The sequence below is a fragment of the Rhincodon typus genome, chromosome 24, assembly GCF_021869965.1.
Source record: "Rhincodon typus isolate 14 chromosome 24, sRhiTyp1.1, whole genome shotgun sequence".
Lineage (NCBI taxonomy): Eukaryota > Metazoa > Chordata > Chondrichthyes > Orectolobiformes > Rhincodontidae > Rhincodon > Rhincodon typus.
Genome location: NC_063355.1, coordinates 7499262 through 7516601, shown reverse-complemented (window position 1 = coordinate 7516601; position 17340 = coordinate 7499262). Strand labels below are relative to the sequence as shown.

Below are 17340 nucleotides of genomic sequence, written 5' to 3'. Positions count from 1 at the left end.
AGAGAAAACAGAATTACTGTTTTGACACAAAACAAAGAAACTGAAAGAACTGCGGATACTGGAAATCAGAAACAACAACAAAAAGTAGCTCTAGCAGCATCTATGGAGAAAATTCAGAGTAAGCATCTCAATGACCCTTCTTCTGGACCTGAAATGCTAACTCTGATTTCTCCTCACAGATGCTGCCATACCTGCAGAGTCTTTTCAGCAATTTCTGTTTTCGTTCTGTTTCGATTCCAGTTCTGAAAAAGGGTTATAGGACTCGAAAATTTAACCCTGTTTTCTCTCCAAAAATGCTACCAAACTTTCTATTTTACTCCAGCAATTTCTGTTTTAGCTCGTTTCAGATTTTCAGCATTCACACTTCTTTGTTTTATATGTACTTTTGTGACTTCAAGAAAGGAGTGAAGGGTCGTATTTTCAGGATTTCTGCTCTAAGAGCCGTTGAGAGTTGACTAACTCCGTGATAGATATCCTGTCAGTAGACCAAATAAATGTACAAAAATGTAGAAGACGGAGTTCAATAGAAAAACATGTCTTGTCCACTTCGAATCTGAGAATAATGCAAGCTAAACATTTATTTAATGCTGTGAGACGAGGAGCTGTGGATTACCTAAACAGGTTAGATTAAAATACATACATCACTTTTTCTGCCAGTAATAGGTTCTATCCTGTCATCTTTCCCGATTCTCAGGAAAAATTTCTATGGAATAGAGGATAGATAATGTAACCCCACCATTTAAAAAGTCGGTAGAAACGAACGGGGAATTATAGACTGGTTAACCTAACGTTGGTAGTGGGAAAATGTCTAGACAGCTTTACAAAATATTTAACAGCAGAGGACTTGGGAAAACTGAGAGAATCGGACAGAGTCAACGTGAATTTATGAAAGGGAAAAATGCTTCACAAATCTTTTGGGAGGTTTTGATGCTGTAACTAGTAGAAATGATTGGGGGTGGAAGGAGGCAGTGGATATTCAATTTTCAGAAGTATTTTGATAAGATCCCACATAAGAGACGAACATAGAAACTGAACTTACAAGGGCTTGGGCTTAGTGTACTGGTGTGGATGGAGAACTGGTCAACAGACAAAAAACAAAGAGGAATAAATATGTTATTTCCTAAGTGGCAAGCAGTAATTAGTGGAGTACTGCAGGGATCAGTGCCAGGACTCTAGGTATTCCCAAAAAATAATCATGATTTAAATGAGAGAACGAAAGGTAATCTCCAAGGTTCACAGATGACACAAATATGGATGGGAGGGTGAACTGTGAAGGGGATAATTTGGACAAGTTGAGTGAGTGGGTAAATGCATGGAAGATGAAGTATCTTGTGGATAAATGTGAGATTATTTACTTTGGTTGCAAAAACAGGAAAGCAGATTATCCGCTGAATGGCTATAGATTGGGAAAGGGGGAATGTGCACAAGACCTGGACACACACGTAAACATTCACTGAAAGTAAGTATGCAGGTTCATCAGGCAGTGAAGAAGGCAAATGGCTTGTTTCTCTTCATAGCAAGAGAGTTCGAATACAGGAGCATGGGTGACATGCTGCAATTATACAGGGCCTTGGTAAGACCATAGCTAGAGTAATGTGTGCAGTTTTAGTCTCTTTATCTGAAGAAGGATGTATTGACTATTGAGGGAGTGAATGAAGGTATACCAGATGGGCTCCTGGGATGGCAGTATTGATATATGAAGAAAGTTTGGATCGGTTAGGATGATATTGACTGAAGTTTAAAGGAATGAGAGAGAATCCCATGGAAACCCATACAATTCTAACAGGACTAAATAGAGTGAATACAGGAGGGATGTTCCTTATGTTCGGGGAGTCCAACATCATGGGGCACAGTTTTAGAAAGGGTCAAGCCATTTAGAATGGAAAAGCAAATGAACTACTTCATCCAGAGAATGATGAGCCTGTTGAATTCTCTGCAACAGAAAACAGTTGAGGTCAATGTATTGAATGTTTTCAAAAATAGTTTGACATAGTTCTTAGAGAATTTTATAATTCTAGATGAATCAAACTGCATGGAGAGGAAGTGGGAACAAGGTACTAAGTTAAATGATGAGCCATGATCATATTGAATGGCGGGGCAGGTTCGAAGGACTTAATTTTGTTCCTATTTTCGATGATTTTATGTCAGTTATTATTTGCATGCTGTTAACTGATTCTTAGGTTGCATCTTATGTGAATGGTCGCTCCATTCGTATATTCGCTCCTTGCCTGCCCTACTACACTCTTTACCTCTACTCTCAGCTTGTTGTATTTGACATGGTTCTTGGTTGAAGAATTAAATGACCTGCATTATACACGCCCATTTTAATCTATACGTGGTGGCTAGGGCTGCGTTTTAATGTCTCCCTTTGGGCAAAAATATTTGCCCTAAAATCTTTACTGGATTAATTCATAACAGCATTAGATTTAAAACCAATAGAATTGGCCTCCTGCGCAAGTGCTGGCGATTGCTGCAGTGGTATTTCGAATTTTATCTGGTAGAAAGTGATTGTGGGTTTTCCTGATTCTATTACAACCAATAAATTATTGTTATTAAAACCAATTGCATTAATTAAATTATAAGCATTTAGAAGACAAATATATACTAGTTGTTTAACTTTGCAACATATTGCGAAGTCCCAAGTCTCAAATGCCTATTTGCTTCTTGTAGAATAGTCGTCATTGCTTTCAGTAACAAATGCCAAATAATTGTTGGAATTGAACTGACTGGTGCAGTTGCATTCAGAACCCAAGAAAACACACCTAAATGTATCAATGCTGATAAGTTAACTACGTGATCTTTATGTGTCATATGCTACTTCACTGTTATGTGGTAGTGTTACACATTTACTTCGCTTGGCGGTTTTGTTTATAGAAATAACAAATAAAAATTGTTGATTTTTAAACCAGGCTGTAGTCATTTAAATCAAACATGTTGGCTGATAGCTAGCTATAATTCCTACAAAATACTTTGATACATCTGAAAATGCATGTGACTTTCTTTCCCTGATGTTTCAAATACTCCAGGATTGAACTAAAACGTGCATTAAACCTAATTGCACAGAATACTCTCTGAGTGTAGAATATTCCCGCTGCCATGTATTGGTAAACTAATTTTTGGTCATATTAAACACTAACCTACAGTTGGGATGTGAAACTGACATATGAATATAATATTCAGCAATTATTGTTTTAATTTATATTTAGCATTGCTCCAAAGATTGATTCCAGGCAATGTACTGCAGAGACTAATTAAGGCTCTTAGGCTGTTCAATCTGCTGGATCTGATTTCTTTATGCAATCGTGCTGAAGGAATTGGGAAACTTACTACAACAGAAGATCACTGCAAACGGCAGAAATCGCGAACTAAAATTGTAAAATTCTCACTTCCTATCTTGCGCACTAAAAATATTCCTGTGACAATGTGAACTGCTTAAATTCTCTGCTACTACTGCCTCATTACTCTGGCACTTTATAAGAATTTGATTACGTATTTGATCCTCAATCTCTCCCTGACTCTCCTTTACCCATTGGTACAATTGATTCCTTCATCAAAATTGTGACTACCTCCTATGATATCCCCCTTGCTATCTGGTCTGAGTACTGTGTAACCAGTAATGTTGAACTGCCAATCCTGCCCATTGCTCAGCCAAGTCTTGGTTATGTGTGTCTATCTGTACCCTGTCTTATTCCCCAAACTCCTCCCATTAAACTGTATTCCATTTAGCTTTGTTAAACTTTTTTTTTATTGAGTCTAGGTTACCACTGACTTCAGATGAACTTCTGACTTCTAATTCCATCTCAGCTTATTTCCCCTCTGAACTACTTTTCAGGATCCCATCCTGCCGCCAATATAGATTAAATCCTACTTAACAGCATCAGCAAACCTTCTCACAATGACTTCGATCTCTCTCCTGTTCAGACGTAATCTGTCGATATTGTACAGGTCCCACCTACCTCAGAAATTGTCCCAACGTCCCAGAAATCTAATCCCGTCCCTCCTGCACCATCTCCCCAGCCATCCATTCATCTGCAATTTTCTTCTATTCCTGTACTCACTGTTACATGGTAATGGGGAAAATCCAGAGGGTACCACATTTGAAGTCCTGCTTTTTAATTTTCTACCTACACCCCGAAAGTCTATTTGCAGTATCTCGTTTCTATTTCTTCATACGTCTTTGGTCGCAACATAGACCTGGGTCTCTGACAGTTCACCATTCTCCTTAAGACGTCCTTCAATTATATGCTGACTCTGACACCTGAAAAGCAACACGCTATCTTGAAGTCACGTCTACAGTTGCAGAAGTACCTGTGTACTCCCATCACTCACGGATCCTCTACCCTTCTACATTTTTCCTCCCTGACAAGCTGTGAATTAAGGGAACATTAAAGTAACATTGATCAAAATATCAGAAGTCCCAGGTTCGCCATGGTAAATGGTAAGGAGCAATGGAGAGAAAAGAACTAATCGTTCAAGGGTAAAGTCCAGTGAGTTGAGATGTGTTCTCACTCAGATAAATTAAAATTCGATGATACAAGGAGATGCAAGGTTAGGAAATGAGGAGTCACTGGCCATAAACTTGCGTACCTAATTTGGTGTAGTATATATCAGAGGATGGGAGAATTGAAAGCTTGGTCGAGAAAGGGTGTGAGGATAAGCCCAGTAACCACAGATCAGAGAGTTTAACCTCAATGTGGAAAGCTTTCGAAACATTAATGTAGAATGGTATTGACTGTTACTTGAATAAGTTAGGACTAGTTAAGCAGACAAACAAGGATCTTTTAAAGTTTTTAATAGACATGTTAAACTAACTTTTTATTGTCTGCTTTTATTTGTTTTTATTTACTAGTTTATAAAGTGGTTATGTGGTTCTCATGAATGAAAAAGAAGAGAAGGCAACATCAAAGTTGGTTACGTGAGAAGAAACGAGAATACTGGTGGCTGGTTAGTATTACAGATGCAAGGATGGCCCAGATGTCGATTGTAGGATCATTGTGTTTGTTGATCCCTATCATTGACCTGAACTTAGGAGGAGAACGTCAACATCTACAGGTGCTACAAAACACACCAGTGCTGTGAATTGTGAAGGGTAAATGACAGATTTCAAGAAGTTAGCTAATTCCATTAAATAGTTAACAACTGGCATGTAACATTCATGCCACACAAATTCTAGGCAATGACGATTTCCAGAAGGAAGGAAGACAAATGTCGCCCTTTGAAATTCAGTGGCATTGCCATCACTGAAATCCTCGCTATTGACATCCAGTGGATTTCCATTGAACAGGAATTGAACTGGATTAACGATAGTAGCGCTGCGGCTTCAAGGATGCTAGGAATCCTGCATCTAGTGACTCACCTCCAAACTCCCAACGCTAGTTGATCATCTACCAGGCGCAAGTCAAGATCGTGGTGGAAGGCCCTTCATTTGGCTGCATAATTGCAGCTCCAACATCACTCAAGAAGCTTGACGCCATCCAGGGCAAAGCAGCCGCTCAATTGTCACCACATGCTCAAATATTCACTCCCTATACAATTGAAGTTCAGTTGTTATTGTGATATCAAGTCTTCTTAGACAGTTCCTTCCAACCCCATACCACTTCCATCTCGAAACAGGAAGATAGCAGACGCATGGGAACACAACCAAGTGCAAGTTTACCCCCAAGCCACTCACTATCCTGATTTGGGAATATTTTGCCTTTCTTTCACTGTTATTGGGTCAAAACACTGGAACTGCCCCACTAACAACAATATGAATGAATACCACACATGGACTGCAGGGGTTCAAGAAGGTAGTTCACCATCACCTTCTCAAGTGCGACGAGGTATAATCAATAAATGCTGTCCCAACCAGGAACACACACATACTCTGAATGAATTAAAAAATGCGTCTTCCACACTGGTTAGACTCCTTTTCACCTCACGAAAATTGGCCCACTGCCAATTGTTAACCATTGTCCCTTCCTGCTTTTCTTAATTGATCAAAATGTTATGATACTATGAATAATGTTCCTTTAAGGTTCGCTTCATTCCTCAGACTCGGATACTACATAACTCCTCTTCCTTTGCCCACGGATGCTGGCTGGTGGAATAGACAATGACGTGGTAGGTGGAAATCGAGGGAAAGTTGTCAACTGTTGATACTTCAATAGCAAAAAGAAAGAAAGGCCCATGGAAGAGCAGGTGTACCTGGTGGAGCATGTAGCCACCTCATTGAAGGTGGAAGAGCAATGTGGGGAAGCGGTTATTAAGACAATAATATTAATAACAATGTATCCTGGGCTCCATAGCCGTTACAGCTAACTGTACTGTGTCCGATTCTGAGCACCACGACTTTGGAAGAATCTGAACTCACTGTGGTTTGTACAGAAAGCTTTACAGAAATAGTTCTAGCGATATGTGATTTCTGTTATGTGAATGGATTTAAGATGCTGGAATTTTAATCAAAAAGACAAAGATCAAAGGGAAACTGATAGGATAGCTAAGAAGAAACATTGCCGGCATGATTTAAAACCAGAGACATTATTTTCAATGTAAGTGCAAAAATAGCAATGGTGATACATGAAACAATGTATATTACTCCAACAACTTAATTAAGATATCTTCTACAATAATTGATATTGTGGTCAATGCAAATTTGATCGTGGATCTCAATAGGGAATTGAATAACATTGTAAGAGATATATATGCAAGGTTACTGGGCAAGAATGGTGCAGTCAATCTCAGCTGAGTTTTTATTGTAGATAACCAGAATGGATACGATGGTCCAAATGTCCCCCTTCTGTTCTGTTATTATTTGATAATATTCTAACGTCATTGGCATTGGTTAAAATTGGATACAGTTAGATGTGCAAGAGATTTTAAGTATGCATGGAGACAGGGAAAGGGTTGTGAGGAAGAAGGAAGCACAAATAAGGAATGCCTGTGATAGCATTGAAAGCAAAATGGATTGCACAATAGGGTAAGTGTAAGCCGACCAAGAAAAGGAATCAATCCAAGGGAGCAGTAAATGGCAGCAGCAAGATTCTTCATCGAATGATACAGTAGAGATGAGACCCTTCGGCCTATCAAGTTTGTACTACCAAAATACAATGTCCTCCCCCTTACCTATTGTGTTCAGTTCTGGTCACCTCATCACAGGAAATAAGTGGAAGTTTTGGAGAGAGTGCAGAGGAGATTTACCAGGATGCTGCCTGGACTGAAGGGCAGGTCTTATGAGGAAAAGTTGAGGGAGCTAGGGCTTTTATCATTGGAGCGAAGTAGGATGAGAGGTGACTTGTAAGAGGTTTACAAGATGATGAGAGGCATAGATAGAGTGGATAGTCAGAGACTTTTTCCCAGGGCGGAAATGACTATTACGAGGGGTCACAATTTGAAAGTGATTGGAGGAAGGTATAGGGGAGATGTCAGAGGTAGGTTCTTCACACAGAGAGTGGTGGGCATGTGGAATGCGCTGCTGGCAGTGGTAGTGGAGTCAGTCACCTTAGAGACTTTAAAGCGACTCTTGGGTAGGCACATGGAGGATAGTAAAATGTAGGGCATGCAGGGTAGATTGATCTTAGTAAGATAATAGGCCGGCACAACATCGTGGGCCGAAGGGCCTGCACTGTGCTGTACTGTTCTATGTTCTTTGTTCTATGTACCTGCAGTAGGCTCATAGGCTTGAATGTGATGATGCTTCAAGTGCTTATCCAAGCACTTTTTAAGGGTTGTGAAGTTACCAACCTCAACTGACTTCGCAGGGAGGGCATTCCAGGCCCCCACCATCCTTTGGATGATTTTACACTCACATTCCCTCTAAACCTTCTGTCTTTCACTGTAAAAGTGTGCCTATTGTTCTTGACCTTTTGACTAAGATATGCATTTACTTTCTATCACGCTGTCCATGCCCCTCATAATCTTACATACCTCTATTAAGTACCCCTCAACCTTCTCTGCTCTAAAGAAATCAACCTGAGCTTATCCAGCATTTCTTCATGGCTGAAATTTTCCATGCAAACTGAATCCTGGTAAATCTCCTCTGTACCCCTCCAGTGCAATCGCTTCTTTGCGATGTGTGTGGAGACCGGAATAGCACACAGTACCCCAGTTGTGGCCTAACCATGCTCTGCATAACCGACAAAACCTCCCTGCTCTTATAATCTATGCCACGACTGCTAAATTCAAGTGTCCCTTATGCTTTCTGAACTACCCTGTTGGCCTGTTCTACCACCTTCAGGTATCGATGGACAGGAAATCCCTCCGTTTCTCTGAGATTTCTCGTGTCCTGTCAGTTATTGGGCGCACCCTTTTCTTGCTAATTCGTTCAAAGTACATCAGCTCACATTTGGCAGGAGCTGCTCTCCTAATCAAGAGGAGCAATAGTTTTGGTCTGAAATTGTTGATCTAAATTTCCTGCATTTTGTGCACGATGGCGAACAGGTCATCACCTATGAAAGACTACAAACGAGGATAGCTCGCTCTAACGAATGATATCCATAAATCTGGAATCGTCCACAGTTTGCATTTGTTACATTTATGAGTCAGAGGATTCTTCTCCTAAACTTGCCGAACCTCATTTTTTTCCTTTTTCTATCTTCTTGCTTCTCTCAACGGAGAGCTTGACAGATTGGTAGTCGTACTGATAAGATTGATGAACCCCAAGCTCATACTCGATGAACATAGGATATTACAATGTGACCTAATGTGGGTGTTTACAATTATTTTTTTTTAAAACAAAAGTCGAATAGAAGGAGGCAAAATCTTAAAATGCAGCTCGCCCATGACTGGATAAGATGGACATGGTAGACTAGACGAGTATGCTTTATTTTTACAGTTGTTTTTCTGACTTTCAAGAAGGAATAAAAAGGAGATAATGAGCACTCAATTTGAATAGTTAGATTTGTAACCTTAGGTGCCGTTGTTGCTTAATTAACGCAAATAGAACAACAAGGAGATGCAGTATTTGTTCGCTGGCTTTGCCGTATTACAAATTCACAAGAAGTCTCAAAAGAGTGTTGTCAAAAAAAACTTAACAGCTCGTCATGTAAGGAGATAGTCAAGGCTGCAATTTTAAGTAGGATCGTCATAAACAAGTAGGCAGAAATGAAGAGGTAAGAAATCTCAGAACAAGGGTAAAGGCATGGAGCTAATGAGCGAATACCTAAAATAGAACCCCTCTCGTTCTTTTGAACATAAATAAGTATAGATCCAACGATTCATTCTAGTAATTAACCCAGCGATTTTGTTTTATACGTTCAAGGAATTTCGCCATTTGTTACCGACACTTAGTTGTCCAAAGGGCTGTGAAAAGTCAACCACGTTGTTGTGGTCTGGAGTCACATGTAGTCCAAATCAGGAAGGATGGCATATTTCCTTCCTCACAGTATATTATAGTAAACCAGATGGGTTTTTTATGACAAATGTTTCATGGTCAGCATTGAACCAATAGTTCACTTCAGATGGTTATTGAATTCAATGCATCATTCAACGTGGTCTCAACAGCGCCCTACACAATTGCACCAAGACTTACTTAAATTTACACTCCATTCCCCTTCTATTAAACAATAACATTTAACTTATGTTCCTAATTAGCTGCTACAGTTTCATGCTGAATTTTGTGCTTCGTGTACAACAACACCTAGATACCTCGGTACCACAGCTTCTGGCAGGTTGTCTCAATTTAAACAATATTCTGCTACCTATCAAAAAGCACAATGTCACATATCCTCACATTATAATCCATCAGCCAATGCTTTGCCCACTCACTTAACCGGCTCACTACCCTCTATTGACTATTTTGTCCTCCTCACAACTTGAATCCGTGCTTAACTTTGCATCGTCAGCAAATATTATTGATACTGCACTCGATCTCTTTATCCAAGTCATTTATAAAGAATATAAATAGTTATTACCCCAATGTTGTTTCCTGTGGCACTCCAACAGTTACATAATAAAAGCAAAATACTGCGGATGTTGCAAGCTTGAAACAATTACAGAGAGTGTTGGAGAAACTCAGCAGATTCGGCAGCCTCTCTGAAAGGCGAAACAGTTAACGTGTTGAATCCACTATGACTAGTCTTCAATGGTTACAGTCCCTGGGGCAAACCCCACAATATCAAACACGTCGGGGAGGTCTGCAAACACTACCTTCCACAAAAGTAACCAACGCCCATTGGAACAAAATTTGAAATCCAAACTATAAAAATGACATTAATGTATTTTATATCCTTATATAATATATATGTAGAGATCACCAGACCTTTCATCGCACCGTGAAAATCTGGCTAAAGGCTTGTGGGTCTTCTTTTGCTAATATTTTGTACACTTGATATGACGAGCCTAGTATTATTAACTATTTGCATCGCAAATATGTTTAATACCTCCTCGTTGTTCCCCATGTTACTCCTATACAATTCCTCTCTAGTTAACAGCATGTTTCCCAGCACTACACCAACTGTTATTACTTACTGCCAGCGAACCTAAGCGCTTTGCTGCGTGTTCTGCTTCATTTTTAAACTCTTATTCTGAATTTCTCAGCAATTGCAAACTGAAATTGCTCCTATGATGCTGCTTGGCCTGCTGTGTTCATCCAGCCCTGCACCTTGCACCAACATCGCTTTTGTTACATTTAGAATTCTTTCGGATTTCAGCTTCAGAACCAACTCCTCCGAGGGGGTTGCTGTGCAGCGTCAATACACTTGCCTCCAGACAGTCATAGGCATGACATGCGATGTTTTCATGTACATATTCTTCTAAATGTCCAAATGCATGTACACTTTTATAACACTGACAACAATTCCTGTTTCCAAATCCTCTCTAATGTGAATTGGACTTGGTGTCGGGGATCATTAGTCCCAGAATCACTGGTCAGATATCGACCACTTTGGATTCTGCTCCAGCTTGTCTAAACTGTCCTTTAAAAATAATGGTCATATCCGCAGACCCAGGTTGCAATTAATACTTTGACGGATGTTAATTGATATTTGCGGTCGCAGTTAGACTACAAGAACTAACTATCAATGCGCGAGTTGAATGTCTATTCACAGTATACAAACTATATTGCTCATGGTATTTCGCAAGCTAAAACTGAACCTTGCGATGAATAATTTCGTATATACAAATTAGCAAACAGGGATAGATGAAGTGAAACAAAAAAGAAATGCTGCAGATATTCGGCAAGTCTGAGAAGCTGTTCAAGTTTCAGATCGCGACCTTTCAACTGAATAAAGTCAAACGTCACAGGACACCAGGTTATAGTCCAACAGACTTATTTAAAATCAAAATGAATATTGGTTTTAAATAAATCTGTTGGACTGTAACCGGGTGTTGTATGACTTTGACTTTGTCCACTCCAGTCCAACATCGGCATCTCCATATCATTTCATCCAAATACTAAACTGATGTTTGCTGTATTAGTTCTGCGCTTGGAGCTCCCTCTCAACTATTATTTTGTATCCCTTCTCACTAATCTCATGTGTACCAGGCAGCCCCTTATCATTTAGATCAAGATCTCGTAAGTTTGCTTTTTATTTGATCACGACGTTTTGCATTGTCCTTAAACTAAATTCTCCCATTGTAATATCAATAATTTTCAATGCATCGACTCAAAATGCATTCTGTTTTTGTCAAATTATGCAAGTTCAGCAGTTTTCTATGTTCATATAACACTCAAAACGTCATCCTTGATTCGAAGGAAACTTATAGTGTCCGTTTCAAATACCGATGATCAATGCAATTACAATAAATTCAAAATGCATGTCATTGCTTATGGAGCCTTCGTTTGATCAAGGATTTGGGAGTTTTAACTACGGAGAAAGAATTCTGAGAGGATCGCTCGATACTTGAGAATGAAAATTGCAGGAATTTGGAGCTACTTTATTCGAACAAGCGGCGCAAATTCGATGGACCGAGTGCAATTGTTTTGTACGTCAAAAATCAATAATCAGTACTTCCCTTTCCAGCCCATCGTAATTTACCAATGCTTTGGGTTAAGATTTGTTAATTTCTAATATTTTTCGATCTTCGCGCACGTGCATGGGCTGTATGGTGGGTTAGTTGTTAGCACGAGTATCGCGCAGCGCTAGTGACCTGGGTTCGGTTCCAGCCTTGCGCAACTGTCTGTGGAGTTTGTACATTTTCCTGTGTGTGTATGGGTTCCCTCCCACAGTCAGACATAGACGGGGGTAGGATAAGAGTCTGGATGGGATGCTCATTGGTGCGTCAATAGAGACTCGATGGGCGGAATGGCATCTTTCTCCCCACTGCCTGACATCTATGACTCTATTTTGTACTCGGCTGCTATTCCACCGAAGCTCTAAAGAACAAATAATCGCCACAGTAAAACGCACTGTGCTTCAACCAATGCACAAAAAACATTTAGAGAGCTTAGAATTTAAGTTATCTTATAACCAGGTGATCAATCATTTATTGCGTAAAATCTATGCTTCCAACAAGAGTTTTACGGTTTTATATAACTTTGCACAAGTTTTCCAAGATAGAACCTCGTCATTTGGACATTTAAATTGGTCCTAAAACCAAAAATTAAAGCAAGAAAAGGAGAGAATCAACTGAGACAATAAGGGAACATTTTATTGCATTACAATGATACAGAGAAGGTGAGATAATAACAGGTAAAACAAACTCTCGCATTACAAGGAATGGAATTAAACAAACAAATTAATTCGGCGTTTGGTTATGATCTCGAATTCCTCAATCAAAATTTAAAAAATCCAGGTGTAAACTCGAATTTCGCCGAAGCGACGTTTACTGAAGGTAAAGTAAAGGAACACAGAAAATTCTAAGATCACATGCAACTGGACCTCTCAATGCTTGCCTTTAGCGGCTTTTCTAAAGCCTCGTGTTTAACTTCACAGGAATAAAGCTCGTGTGAGTCCCAGGCTGATCCGACAGAGTCAGATAACTGCTCACACTGAACGTGTTGTCCGCCTCTTGCTGGATCCGACTGGTTTCAACGCCATGCCCTCTGACACTGCCATCTCCAGTCCACTCAATCTCTGCGGAGTCCGGGATAAAACCGCTCACTAAACACACCAAGGTCGCCGTGTTTTTTTCCGTGATTTGAACCGATGAAGGAGGAAGGAGGGAAACCGAGGGAGGACGCGAATCTAGAAAGAAAAGGTGAAACAGAGAGTAAAAGATCTACTGCTGATTAGATACAAACTGTCGAAATTAAACGAGTGTCATTTTCAATTTGTTCATATCCAAGTGTACAAGCTATATGCTGAACATTGACAGGTTCGTTACTTCCATTAACTAATCACACAGTGACCGCTGACCGTGAAATCTATGTAACGAATTCAACGAAATCTGTGGGAACAGTGTATCCCGGAAAAGGGAACTGACAGACAATTCGTCCTTATTTAAATTAAGTCCCGAAATTTAGGATTTTGCTTTCAAGCAGTTGTTCGCAATCTATTTTTATTACTAAGGACCACTGAAGAATCACAGGAGTCATTCACCGCACAGCATGACATTTGCAGCTGTTTATTTTATTTACTAGGCTTATTTTATTCACTATCTACTTAAGCCAAATGTCTGTGGTCGAATATGGTTCCTCTCTGATTACGTAAACAAGGAGACATAGGTGAACCTTCGACGGCGGTTAATTCATAGTGTGATCAGAGAACTCAAAACTGAACCAGTTCGTCGCTTTTAGATGCATCTTAGGATGAGTTAGCCTGGCAGCGGTAAGAATTCCAGGGTTCAAAGTATCACGATTGACGGCCTCATGCAAAGAAAGACAGTTATGACAATGCTGTCCTCGCTCAAAATCACTATCACTGGAATACAATGGCACGTTCGCGCTAGATAATCACCAAGTGAAATCAGAAAGTCTGTTTTAAAGGAAAGGGCGATGGAAGATTGATATTGCATGGTCCTGAACGGTTTGGTAAATTGAAATTGTTAGGAGTGAAATTGGTTCATTTTTGTAGGGTAAAATTATGAAGAAATAGGTGCAAAGGAAATTCAATACCGCCTAAAGGTATGATGGTGTAGGCTCACTGAGCTAATGTTTCTTTGTTCCAATGTAACTTGTGGAAAGGAGGTTAAAATGTTCTGATCCAAACGTAAGAAAATGATCAACTTATACAAACGACTAAACGCCAGGCGGGTAAGGCTTTTGAATGAGTAATCTCCTGTTCTGTTAAAGTATTGCAACAGAGACAACGTGAGACAGAAATGCTCTAACACAAAGCGACATCCTTTCTATGGCAGTTAGCCAAATACTTCTACAAAATGAATGTTTACGAGTCCCCCTTCATTTGTAAGGCTACTCTTCTTTCCTGACACAATTCAATGCATTTTGAAAACAAGGACAATGCGATTATAAAACATTGAACTACGGATGCTGGAAAGAAGAAACAAAAACAAAAGTTGCTGGAGAAGCTCAATAGGTCTCGTAGCATCTGTGGAGAGAGAAGCAAAGTTAACTCTGCCGGTCGAGTGACCCTTCTTCAGGGTACTGGACTAGAAACAAAAAATGCGAATATTAATTCCGCGGTAATATTCATCTGATTGGGAAATATGAGTCTCTGAGTGGTTTTAAGCCTCGCGCACAACAATTTGCTGATGTTTATCCAAGTGTTGTAAACACACAGAAAAATTGAGAAAGGAGCTCAATTTGCTGAAGAGCTCCCGCACTCTGCTTCTCGTCATCCTCTTGGTACACAGAAAAGGGACAACCATGTGGTCAATTGCAGGAAGTATTTTCCAAAGCTCTTGAAGGGGACCAGTCGATCTCACGGAGATTATAATTACCCAGGACGCTACGTTTGAACGAATTCTGTGAATCACTCCCCAGCCAATATTTACTGGTTTCATCAAAAACACAAAACAAGAATCGCCTTCTCCGTTCTTAAAGTCGTTTAAAAAACAAACCACTGTTGCCACTTTAATCTCAATGGCACTTACCCCAAAAATGAACATCGGATTCTTAAACGTGCAAGTTACGGTGTAACTTCGAAGTTATTCACAACGTATTTTTGTTGCTTGCTAGTGAAGTCATGAATTTAGTTCTATTCAAAATGTCTCGCCAGCCTAAAGACCAGTGAGTTTATCCAGAACACAAACAAGCTCCAACTCCAATTCAGAATATTTAATACCAGCGTGTGATCGTTCATGTTAAAGGTTCGCTTAAAATGTTTTAAAAGGACTGCACATAACAGTATTCGCAGCAGGAATACGTAGAAGCAAAGTATTTATGTATTTTCCAATAGCGCCTTGTACAAATTACCAAGCATTATGAAAATGTCAAACAATAAAGAATTATAATTAAACTGGGCCATAACCATTTGTACCACTTCAGACACCATAAACTGGTATTTAGAATATTCTTGGACATAATCCAAAACTTTGGCTTTTTGTAATATTATTTGGAGCATTTGGCAAATAAAGTAGAAACACTCCTCATTCTAAATACCTGTCGATTGTAGAGGAATGGGCAATATATGTTTCAAAGCATTTCCGTGCAAGAGGAAAAATCTAGAACTTCGCAAATCGACATTAAAAGAATCTCAGGGGCAGTCAGTGAAACTTCCATCTACCGACCACATTCAGTTTAGTTCCCTTCCCGAACGTGAATCCACCAGAGATGTATTCTCAGGCGCCGCAATAATAATCAGCGGCATCTTCGGTCTGCACATTGGAGGCAGTTAGATGCAGAAGATTCTTGGATCCGGTGAATCGATCAGGAATCCCCGGGCCTCAGTCAGTCAGATGGCCGTTCCAAACATAAACGGGGGCATTGCCGGGCTTCTGCCGGCTCCAGCTCGTATGATAACTGTCCAGGCTTCCTCCGGACAAGGGTCTAGGCCCGAAACTTCAGCCTTCCTGCTCCTCTGATGCTGCTTGACCTGCTGTGTTCATCCAGCTCTACACCTTGTTATTTCAAGTGATTGTGACCGTTTTTCCCAATGAAGTTGAGATGGACCCCGGCTGAGTAAGCACGGTTCCAGCGTCAGTACCTGGCGAAATAAGAAGTTAATGTTAAGCAGCCTTCCTCCAAATCTGTGAGGAATGATTGTAATTGATTGTAATTACTGCAACCCTTCAGCATCGTACAAAGAGTGGCAATGCAATCAGAATTAAAAATAAATCATTGACAGTGCCGTACTTACATCGCAAACTAAGTATCAGGGCCACTGGCTCATTTTGTAGACTTTTAAAATCAAAGTTAGGACAAAATGTTTCCCCACTCACTCGAACCTAATAACCTTGAAGCTAATGATACGACACCTTATAAACCTCTATTTAAGAACATCTACGCAGCAGGATATCAAGTCCCATCTATTATTTATGCAAATTCCTATGACGTCCGGTTGACAACTGGATTCGCGGAATTGGTTCCACAGACGTTCGTGAAAATGAATATTCGGCATTTTTAATGCTTGGCTAATTCGGGACTTGCTGAAGCTGTTAAACAGAACCCGCTTTGGACATCTTAAGACGACGATTGGGTTTTTGGTTTGGAATTCCATAGGTTCCTATTTAACAGAAATGGTACACCATTTAAAATCGATTACACTGACCAGTTACTGAATTCGTGCACACCTGAAGGGACAACTATTTACAGCAATTTGATAATTGAAGGAATCGTGCCTTTAAGGAATTGATGATCACTCCAGAGGACATGAGATCAGGCTGCTTGTGCCGATCTCCTACTTAATCCTACGTGATTTCGAATTCCTTTCATTTTAATATTCATCGCTCCTGGAGATTAAATATTACATCCAGCCAGAAAATATCACAATTCTGGGAACCAGGATTTCTCCCATATAGCTTTTAATTTCATGGTTGCAGGGAGAGAGGATTTCATGGAGGTCAAATGGCACTTACGTTTTATTCAGCACTGTGGTGTGGGGTGGGGGGAGGGTGGTTAATGAATTGTTCATTTTAGAGAGTTTGGACTCTCTAAATTGCAGAACCGCGTTCCTGTCAGCCCTGCGATTGTGAGATGATGTCATCTCAGAGGAACATTGAGGGTAACTTCTGAAATTGCGCAGAAGACAGTGAACACTGACGGTCAACAGGTTCCACTTACTCTGGACACAAGGAAGGTTGTTGAAGTCAACTGCCATGACTTAGGACAATTAACAATTTCACATTCCATTCTGTGCCCTATTCTGCGCAGGAAACAGAAAGAATGTTTCCAAACAACTCTTTCATTATTCGAACGTATAATAATGTCTTCAGTGAACTCTATAGACAATTCCTGGCAATATTTGTTAATCAGGCGCAAGTGTTAACGCTACATTTGGTCGCGAATTCATTGTAGGTCGGAGGGGAAGGCTGTCCCGAACATGGGGTACACATTGTAAATTTCGCATCTGACTTCATTCACCC

At 40.0% G+C, this 17340-nt stretch overlaps 1 pseudogene; it reads right to left on the bottom strand.

Annotated features, from left to right (window-relative positions):
• Positions 1–12781: 12781 nt before the first annotated feature.
• Positions 12782–17075, bottom strand: LOC109919709 (annotated as a pseudogene).
• Positions 17076–17340: the final 265 nt, after the last annotated feature.